Raw genomic sequence first — 8,503 nt, forward strand, 5'->3', positions numbered from 1 at the left:
CCCTCCGCCTGGCGCCGCCCACCCGGCTCGGGGCTCGGCTCGGCTCGGCTCGGCTCGGCTGCCTCTCGGCGCCGCCCCGGCCGCGCGCGGGGACGGGCGGGCCCGGCTCCCCAGCTGCCCCGGCGCCGCGGGCCCCGATCCGGCGCTGGAGCCGCGCGGAATTACATCACCGCCGCGCGCGCGCGCGCGCGCCCGCGGTTTGGGCAGCGGGGCTCCGCCGTGGCGCGCGCGCGGGAGGGAGGGACGGGGGGGATGCTGCGGCGCGGCCGGGGGCGTCCAGGGACGGCGCCGGGTGCCAAAAGTTGCGGGGCGCAGGCGCGCGGGAAGAGCAAGCGGCCCACGTGCGCCCGGGCGACGCGGTGGGTGCTCGGCGGGCTCGCCCCCTCGGGCAGCCCCGCTTGCAGAAGGGGCTTTGGGCCAGGGGAGCGGAGAGGGTGGCGGAGAGCATCCTAGGCGGAAGGATGCGCGGGGGAAGCCCGTGTGGGCCGAACGCAGCTCATCCGGGGGGATCCCGCGCAGCCTAGCCCCCTGGACTTGAAGTTCGGCATGGGGCGGGAGGGAAGGGTCCCCTGGGAGGCAGGGCTGCAGCCCCACCGAGCCGTCTTTCTTGCCCCTGTGCCGGGAAGGGCCTGGCCTAGGGCGAAGGATCCTCAGGAAACCAAGGGAGAAGCCCGCCCAGTCGTCCAGGTCAGACGGGGGTGTCCCAGAGAGTGGAGGGGGGCAGCCAAAGGTTAAGGCATCGCCGTCCAGACGCTCAAGCACCCCATCCCGCAACAGAGAGAGACTCCAGCTGGACTAATTTATCGCTCGCTGTGAATCAGCATGGCTGGTTAATTAGGTCAACATGTTGCTTTGAAGGGAAGCCGCTCTGGTGCCTCCCGATGTCCTGGTTCTTCCCATACCTTTCTTTCCACAGGATGAATTGCCTCCCCCTCGGGGAAGCCCAGGAGGGCCCGAGCTGCTTTCCTGCCTGCAGGCCATCAGCTGCAGCTTGGCTTCCCTGGGCAAGGCCCACCGTGCTGGCTTTTCCCTGCTTCTGCCTCATGCCCCCCGTACTCACACACCACCCCATCTCTGGCTGCCCACACACCCCTTGCCGGGGAATCCTGACTCCTGAGCTGGAGCTGAAGACCCAAATCTTGACGTGGATTTGTAACCACAAACATGCCGCAACCGTTCCGCCTCGGCCTGGCTGCCGCCGCCCCAGCTGCCAGAGCAGCTGCCGCTTGGGCACAGTGGAGCAGATCCCTTGCCAAGATGTACGTGCCAGTGCTGCCAAAGCCCTGAGACGGTGGTGGCCAGGGGCCCCGTCCCGTGCCAGTGCAGGCCGGCCTCGGTGCTGCCCCGTCCCGCTCGCTGAAAGGCCAGTCGGATGTGGTTTCTCGCGCGCCCTGCCAGGACACGCCTGGTTTGCTTACACGCCGCTTTCTCATAGCCAGACTCCTGCTCTGCGAAGCAGCACGGCTGGACTGCATGCCCGGGTGCTGTTGCCACTGGCTCGTCTCTCTGCGCTGCGGCACCGTGGTGGTGCCCACCGCTTCCTGCCACGAAATCTCGATAGGCAGCCTGTTGTTGCGAGACCGGCTGAGTTGGCAGCTGGCCTTCGCTTCCTGCTTTGGCACTCCAATGCTACCAAATCGCTTCGTAAGACCTTGGCGTGGAGGTGGCCTCACGACCCCCACGGCCGTGCGCTCGACGCGAGCTCATGGGCTCGGCGTCTCTTCTGGCTGCACCACTGCCTTGATGCAAACATGCTTGGCATTGTTTTATCATGTGCTCAGCACATGCTTGCTGGTGCTCTGGCATTACTGTCAGATGTGCGTGGCTCCCTTTTGGACCTGAACAGGTAGGTCTTTCAGGAAGCGTCTTCCACCAGCACGACAGGGCAAAGGAGGGGGTCATTTTGTGCCCCCAAGGAGGCGCTTCGCAGCAATATGGAATTTTGGTTTGTTTTCGCATCTCCCTCTTGCTCATGCTTAATTCATCTCCCCCAGAGATTTGTACCTTGGACGCTTGGGGCAGAAACTTGCGAGTGGTCGCCCCTTCCTGCAGCGTGTATTTTAAGAGAAGTGGTCCTACAATTGTTCTTCAGGCAGTCTTAAAGGATAGTTCTCTTGTTGTCGGAGGGCTTAGCTCAACAGAAATTGCTATACATCTTTGGCTATTGGGCGGTATAGAGAAGAAATAAATAAAACACTATAATGTGATATGGCTAACTTTGCCACCTCACGTCAGGGAAGACTGCTTCGCCTTCAGAGAGCAGAGCATCTTGAAGTAATGAATGAGTTACATCAGCCAAGTGAATCAAAGAAAAGTGCTGTAATTAGTCAACAGCTCGTCATTAGCAATTGGCTTTTGAAAGTTTGAAAGGGACTGTCCCGCCTATTCCTGAAACTGCAGCTTCAACCAGTCTTGCACCTTCCCCAGCCTGGTGCCCTCCAAATGTTTGGAAGGAATTGCCAACACCCCCAACTTGTGTCAGGAAGCATGCTAAGAGTTAGTGCCTTCAATTAGTTTACTTTTTTCCTCCTGCCTCCAATCCCTTGACCTTCTGAGTTGTGTCTTTTACAGTGTGGCTGAAAGGAAGGACCTGTTTTATTACTGACCCCTAGAAGCTGCTTGGCAAGCTTTTTTTTCAGCTGAACAGCAGAGTGAAAATGTGTCAGATAATTAAAATGAAGGATAAAGATGGAGGATCACTTCAACATCTTAAGGAAATACATCCATTCAACAATTCCACTTAGGAGCTCAACAAAAAGGGAAATAATAGAGGTTTATAAAATTTTGCATGATAGTGAAAAAGTGGGCAGAGAGAATTTTTACTAGATACTAGAACTTGTGATCACCGAAATAGTTGGGCAGATAAGAGAGAGGACTTTTTTCTAGTAATTAATGCACAGGATTCGTTCCTCCAAGATGTGGTGATGGCCACTGTTTCCAAAGGCTTTGCCATTTATCATGTTGGCTGCATCAGAGAAGCATGTCTCAGAATACCAAATGTTGGGAGAAACAGCAAGCGGACGAGCGAGCGAGCGAGCGATAGAGAAAGATTGCTTCCGTTCACCGCGGCCACGACGGCTGATTGGCTCCAGGCTGGTTTGCATGATTACTGGCACGCTGCACGGTGCCTTCTTCAAGGCCCAGGACGTTGCGGGGAGTCCCAATGGCTATTTAACTTTTCAAGCCATCATAGGCAGTTGCCGTGACTTTTTGTGACCTGTGAATCCAGAGCGGTGTGGCTTGTTGTCAGATAACAAGCCAGCCTAGCTGGGTTCACAGGTCACAAGAAGCCCTGATGCCACCGTGGCTTATTAAATGGTGCAAGCTGGCCCAGAGTCTTCAATTCCTCTTCAGCAGGCTTCCTGTAATCATCTGCTGGTTTTCCCTGGGAAGCGGAATGCTGGATCGGGAAGACTTTTGCTCTGATGCCGCTGGAGTGCTTTTTATGTTCTTACGCTGTTTTGTCACATGCAATGATTCCCTGAAACATGAAAGTGCCAGGCGCACGTCTAACTCAAAACTCATGCCTTTGACTTGGAATGCCTTTCTTCTAATCCTAGTGTGGCACAGCCTAATTCTCTTCTGGCATTCTGCACAAGCCCACACAAACACTTTTCATATTCATTCACTCCCAGGACTGAGTCTCACTTGGCATCGAAAACAGGCCCTGGGCTTTGGAACAAAGCCCTAGGTATCCTGGCTCAAATTAAGCGTCGGTCACATGCTTACCATGTTGTAAGTGAAGACATGTGTAGCATGAAATTGGCTCTGGGCCAGCCCCGTGTTGGAATAATCCTGAGCCAAACCTGGCGGTGTGAAATTAACCTTTGTTTCAGAATGGCAGGAAAATATATCCTCTTAGGACCTGAAGTAAGTTTGCTCTGATTAGTTTCAGGATGATGTAAAAGGAGCAGGACATGATAACAAGTAGCCATTGTTTTAAAAAGTCCCAGATTTACTGCTGGGCCTCATGCTAAGGTAGGGGTGGGTGGGTGTGTGTGTGTGTGTGTGTGTGTGTGTGTGTGTTGGCGGGGGAGACAGAACCTTGAGAAAGTATTTTGCATTAGGGAAGAACAAGCCAGAAGAAAAGCAAACCTTGCTGTGTACCCTAAGCATTCTTCAGCTTGTCTAAATCGCAGACCCCACTTTAATTAGAACGTTAATCACATGCTTTCCGGGTTAACTCAGGGAGCTTCACTTTGCTTTTAAGCAACATCCTTGCACAAATTATAGTGAGTGAGCAAGTAAGAGGGTTTTGGCTACATTAGAAAAATTTTCCTGAGGGAAAAATATAGAAGGCCTGCATAATTAGATCAATCATATTTACATAGACTATTCTCACAGTAAAATGGGAAAATTTCTAATTAAAGCTGTTTCAGAAATGCAACCAGTCTAGTTTCATGTACCAGTGGTTACGTCTTCATTTTTAAAACGTTCTTTCAACCATTCAGTTGGGGGAGGGCTTTTGCCCAGTCACAATTCTCATGAGATTCTCACAGCTGTGAGAATCTCTCACAATTCTTGTGAATGCTGTGCGTTTTGTCCCCGTAAAGGTGCAGCTATTTCAAGGAGCACCGGGCATCTTCTCGACATAATTTTGGGTGGTTCAGACAAAAGGTATGGAGAAAAAAAGCAGCAGCAAAGGCAGGCATGTTGGAGGACGTGGGTGGCAGGTGGTGTACTTGTGCGACGCTTGTGGTTTTGCCGTCGGCTGGTCGCTGTGTGAATGGAACGCTGGACTAGGTGCAGCCTGGTTTGGATCTCGTATCAGGGCTCTTCAGCCATTCTGAACACAGACTTTTTCTTCAAATGTGCTTAACTGCAGATCTTTTTTAATGCCCTCTTTTCCTGGACAGTAAGCCAGACCAGCTTCCTGTTAACTACAACAAGTAGGAATTGTTTCCCAGCAATCGGTAGATCAATTTTTTAAAACAGCTATTTCTTTCTGGTAATCAACTTGTCAGGAAGGACTATTTCTTTTCCTTTCTGTTCTTGTTCCAAGGCTGGGGCTCAGGAGATCTGTTTCCCATTCCCTACTCAACACAATACTCACTTGGTAACTTTGGACCTGACTCTTAGGGTTGTTGTGAGGATAAAATGGCCATCGAGCAGAAATGCACAGCAGGAGGGTGAGGAAGCAGAGATTCCATCTTCCGCTCTGCACTGGATGCTCATCAGCCTCCGAGTATGGAGTCTTAACATGCATCAAAGGGACAACTTACAGGCCTGTATCCTCAAAGGCTCTAAATTAAGAAGAGAAGCATAAAAGCTCTTGGGTGAGAGCACAGGCTCAAGGTGGCTATATTTGGGCTGAATGGAGGTACCACCACTGCCAAGATGCTCCTCCATAAAGCTTCTGTCCTGCTCCAGTTAGCGGGGGCCCCACTCCCAGCCGGGTGCTGTGCGCACTTGCTTTAATGCAAGGCACCCTCTAACCTATGTGGCCACAAGCGGGTATCCAGACGTGGCAGGGGGCAGGGATTCTAATCTCTTGGATCCACTTGATCTTATTTAGGAAATGTTGCTTACATGAAAGCAGATGGTGAGCAATCCCTCACCAATTATGACACGATTATGTCTTCCACTCTATCATTTTACAGGCGCTTCCCACGGCAGCCTCCTCCACTCACGCCTTCTGCCGATTTCTCTGGAGAACTAAAAATGGTGCACAGGCCTTGAGTCAGCCTTATGTGGCAACCTGTGCGTGGGGTGTGTGAGGGGGTGGATTACAATGTGAAATGAAAAGAATGAAAACGCCCTTCTTATTTCACCTAAGAAGAGCCCTCTTGGATCCAAGTCCATCTAAACTACTAGTTTGGCATTCTCCAATGGCAAAGCAGATGCGTCCAAGTTCTTGTTTCCCACAGCTGGCACATTGCCTCGAAACACGTAAGGGTCGTCAGCAGCCACCATGGATCTTCTATATTCTTTCCATACTGCCCAACAGCTGGAGCTGATTGGGTGGTTAAACCCGTCCCTTCACTGCATGTGTCTAATCGTAGCACTTTGGGGGAAGACTCACTGGAGAAGGCAACACTGCAAGGGGAAGTGGGAGGCAGAAGAGGAAGGCCAGCCCTGAGATAAAGGAAGGCACACCTCACGTTGCCAAGAGCTGAGCAGGACTGTCACGGGACAGGTCATTTTGGGGGACATCCCAAAATAGGACATTCACAGGGTCACCATTCGTTAGAGATGACTGTATGACACGTAACTACAAAGTGATCAGATGGAAGGTCCGTCACTACGTTTTGCAGTCCACCAGGAAGAGACGCCTGGGAACGGAAGCGCAGAGGAGAGAGATGCATTGAAGGAGGTGCTCCACTCAGAACCTCCTCTGGCCCCCACATCTGCCTGCTAGGGGAGGATAATTGGGTACTCGAGGCTTAAACCTAGAGCAGGGATGCAAAGCTCCGTCCTGCAATTAATCAAAAGCGGTCCATCCTACCGTGAAATGCAGTGAAAACACTCCCTGCATGGGACACTGTAGCTGCACTGGGAAATTCAGACACCGCACAATTGCAAGGGTTTGCCTCCAGCAGCAGTGGGGGAGGTCCGGTGTTCAGTACGGCTCTTTACCCACTGCTGGCCAGCCTTCCATGGCCAAAGCATGGGTGTAGATGTTGCTCGCTCTCCCGCCGATGAATCATTCGTGTGTTCTTTTTCCATCACGGGCAGCTTCACAGTGACTTGGATCAATGAGGAATGGCCTGTTGTGGAAAGTGGGGAAGCAGCACGGTCAAGATGCTGACGGATGCCACTGTTGCTGCTTTAGGGCTCCACGCGTGTGCCAGGCAAAAGCATCGTTGCATTCACACAACCGAACTCCAGAGGAGCAGGCTGAGCTGTGTGTGGTCCAGAAGTTTGCCCTGACACATTTGCTGGGGTAACCACTCATTATTTCCTAATGTTTTGTCCGGCACAAAAACTTCATGCACGTCTTTTTGCTTGCTGGAGGTGCCTCTTTATAAAGGGAGCAACAATTCCGTCGGAAACAGCTCATCATATGGAACCCTTCAAACACCTGGAAGCTGAGGCCCGGTTTTTTTAACTGGGATCTCAGAAATGTAGTTGATGTTGCATCACACTCTCCAGCAAGTCTGGGATGTGGAACTGACATCGGGAGTGGCGGGGTAGGGGAGATGGAGAGAGACAGGCAGCTGGATTTCCCCCCCCTTAAAAATAAATGTCAAGCCATTTTTTCCCACTTATGACAAATGGCAGAAGGTCAGCCTATGACCTCTGCTGTGCTGGGGGATTAGGCAACAGGAAGTCAGAAGGAGGCAGATGCACCAAACGGCCCCCAGCACTGCTTTAGGCGCTTGCTTCTGCTCTGCTACCAATGCAAAGGCTGCTAACCTTTGGCTGTGCAAACCTACTCCAAGTGGCTATTGGCTTTTGTACACCAACAAAGGCTTCTTTGTCGTATTATTCCCCGTCTGGATGAGGCTTGCTCCGGCGGTGGAGCAAAGGCTTCTCACAAGATCCTTTCTCTGACCGAAATGCCACCGAAATATTTTCTTGAGAAAGAGCAAAGTCCGTCATTTCACTCATCTCCCAAGTACATTCACTCCATGACTTCCTCGGTTGAGGCTTCTCCCTCTCTAACTTTCCCACATCCTTTGTCTCAGGAAAAAAATGAGCACAGCGCTACAGCTGAATGACCTCTTAGGGAAAATCAAGTGCTTGCGTAAATGAAAGCTATATTAAAACATTGAAATGGGTTTTCTAAAAGAACCAAGCACATAGAAATAAAAGCGCATCCTGTAAATAGGTCCTTAAAACAATCAAGAATGGGCGAGCCCCACAGTTCACAGGTATCCATTAGTGGCTTCTGGCACACAAACTGTTAATATACCAGCCTTCTTTTCCAGTCCAGTCCAGTCCAGGAACCCGTAGCTGGTGAGACCATTAAAGAGCAGTCTAAGCAGCCGAGGTCAGTTGGCGCCCCAGTAATGAGGGATCTAGGAGAACCCTTGGGCGCTGAACCTGATCTCCCTGAGGAAGCGTGACCCATCCAATGAGACTCTTTCCCACGTGGAAGGACTGCTCACCCACAGGATTTCTGCCTTGGCAAGATACAGTTTCAGTTCATGGTCTCTCTACCAGCCCATCACTGGTTTTGGGCACTGATGCAGCAGCATCCATCAACATACTGAGGGGACCTAGCTCCAAATCCCTGATGACTACTTCCGGGTGCTTCATATAGATGTTTAGGAACACAATGGCATTCTGTAGCATCCCACAGCTCAGCTGCTGTGGGGCCGAGGAACAGTTACCCGATGCTGTGCTCAGAAAGCAGCCCCGCACGAAACAACAGAACTGCTAAGCTTGAAACTTCTCTTTCCTTGCTTGGATGTCTACATGAAACCGCTGGGAGAGGTCATCAGGAGGTGTGGGCTGCGGAATCATCAGTATGCTGATGATACACAGCTCTGCCTCTCGTTCTCCACCAATCCAGGTGAGGCAGTGGCTGTGCTGAACCGGTGCCTGGCTGAGGTAATGG

Source organism: Varanus komodoensis, unplaced genomic scaffold (genome assembly GCF_004798865.1).
Source record: "Varanus komodoensis strain SLA01 unplaced genomic scaffold, ASM479886v1 scaffold26, whole genome shotgun sequence".
In the NCBI taxonomy this organism is placed as follows: domain Eukaryota; kingdom Metazoa; phylum Chordata; class Lepidosauria; order Squamata; family Varanidae; genus Varanus; species Varanus komodoensis.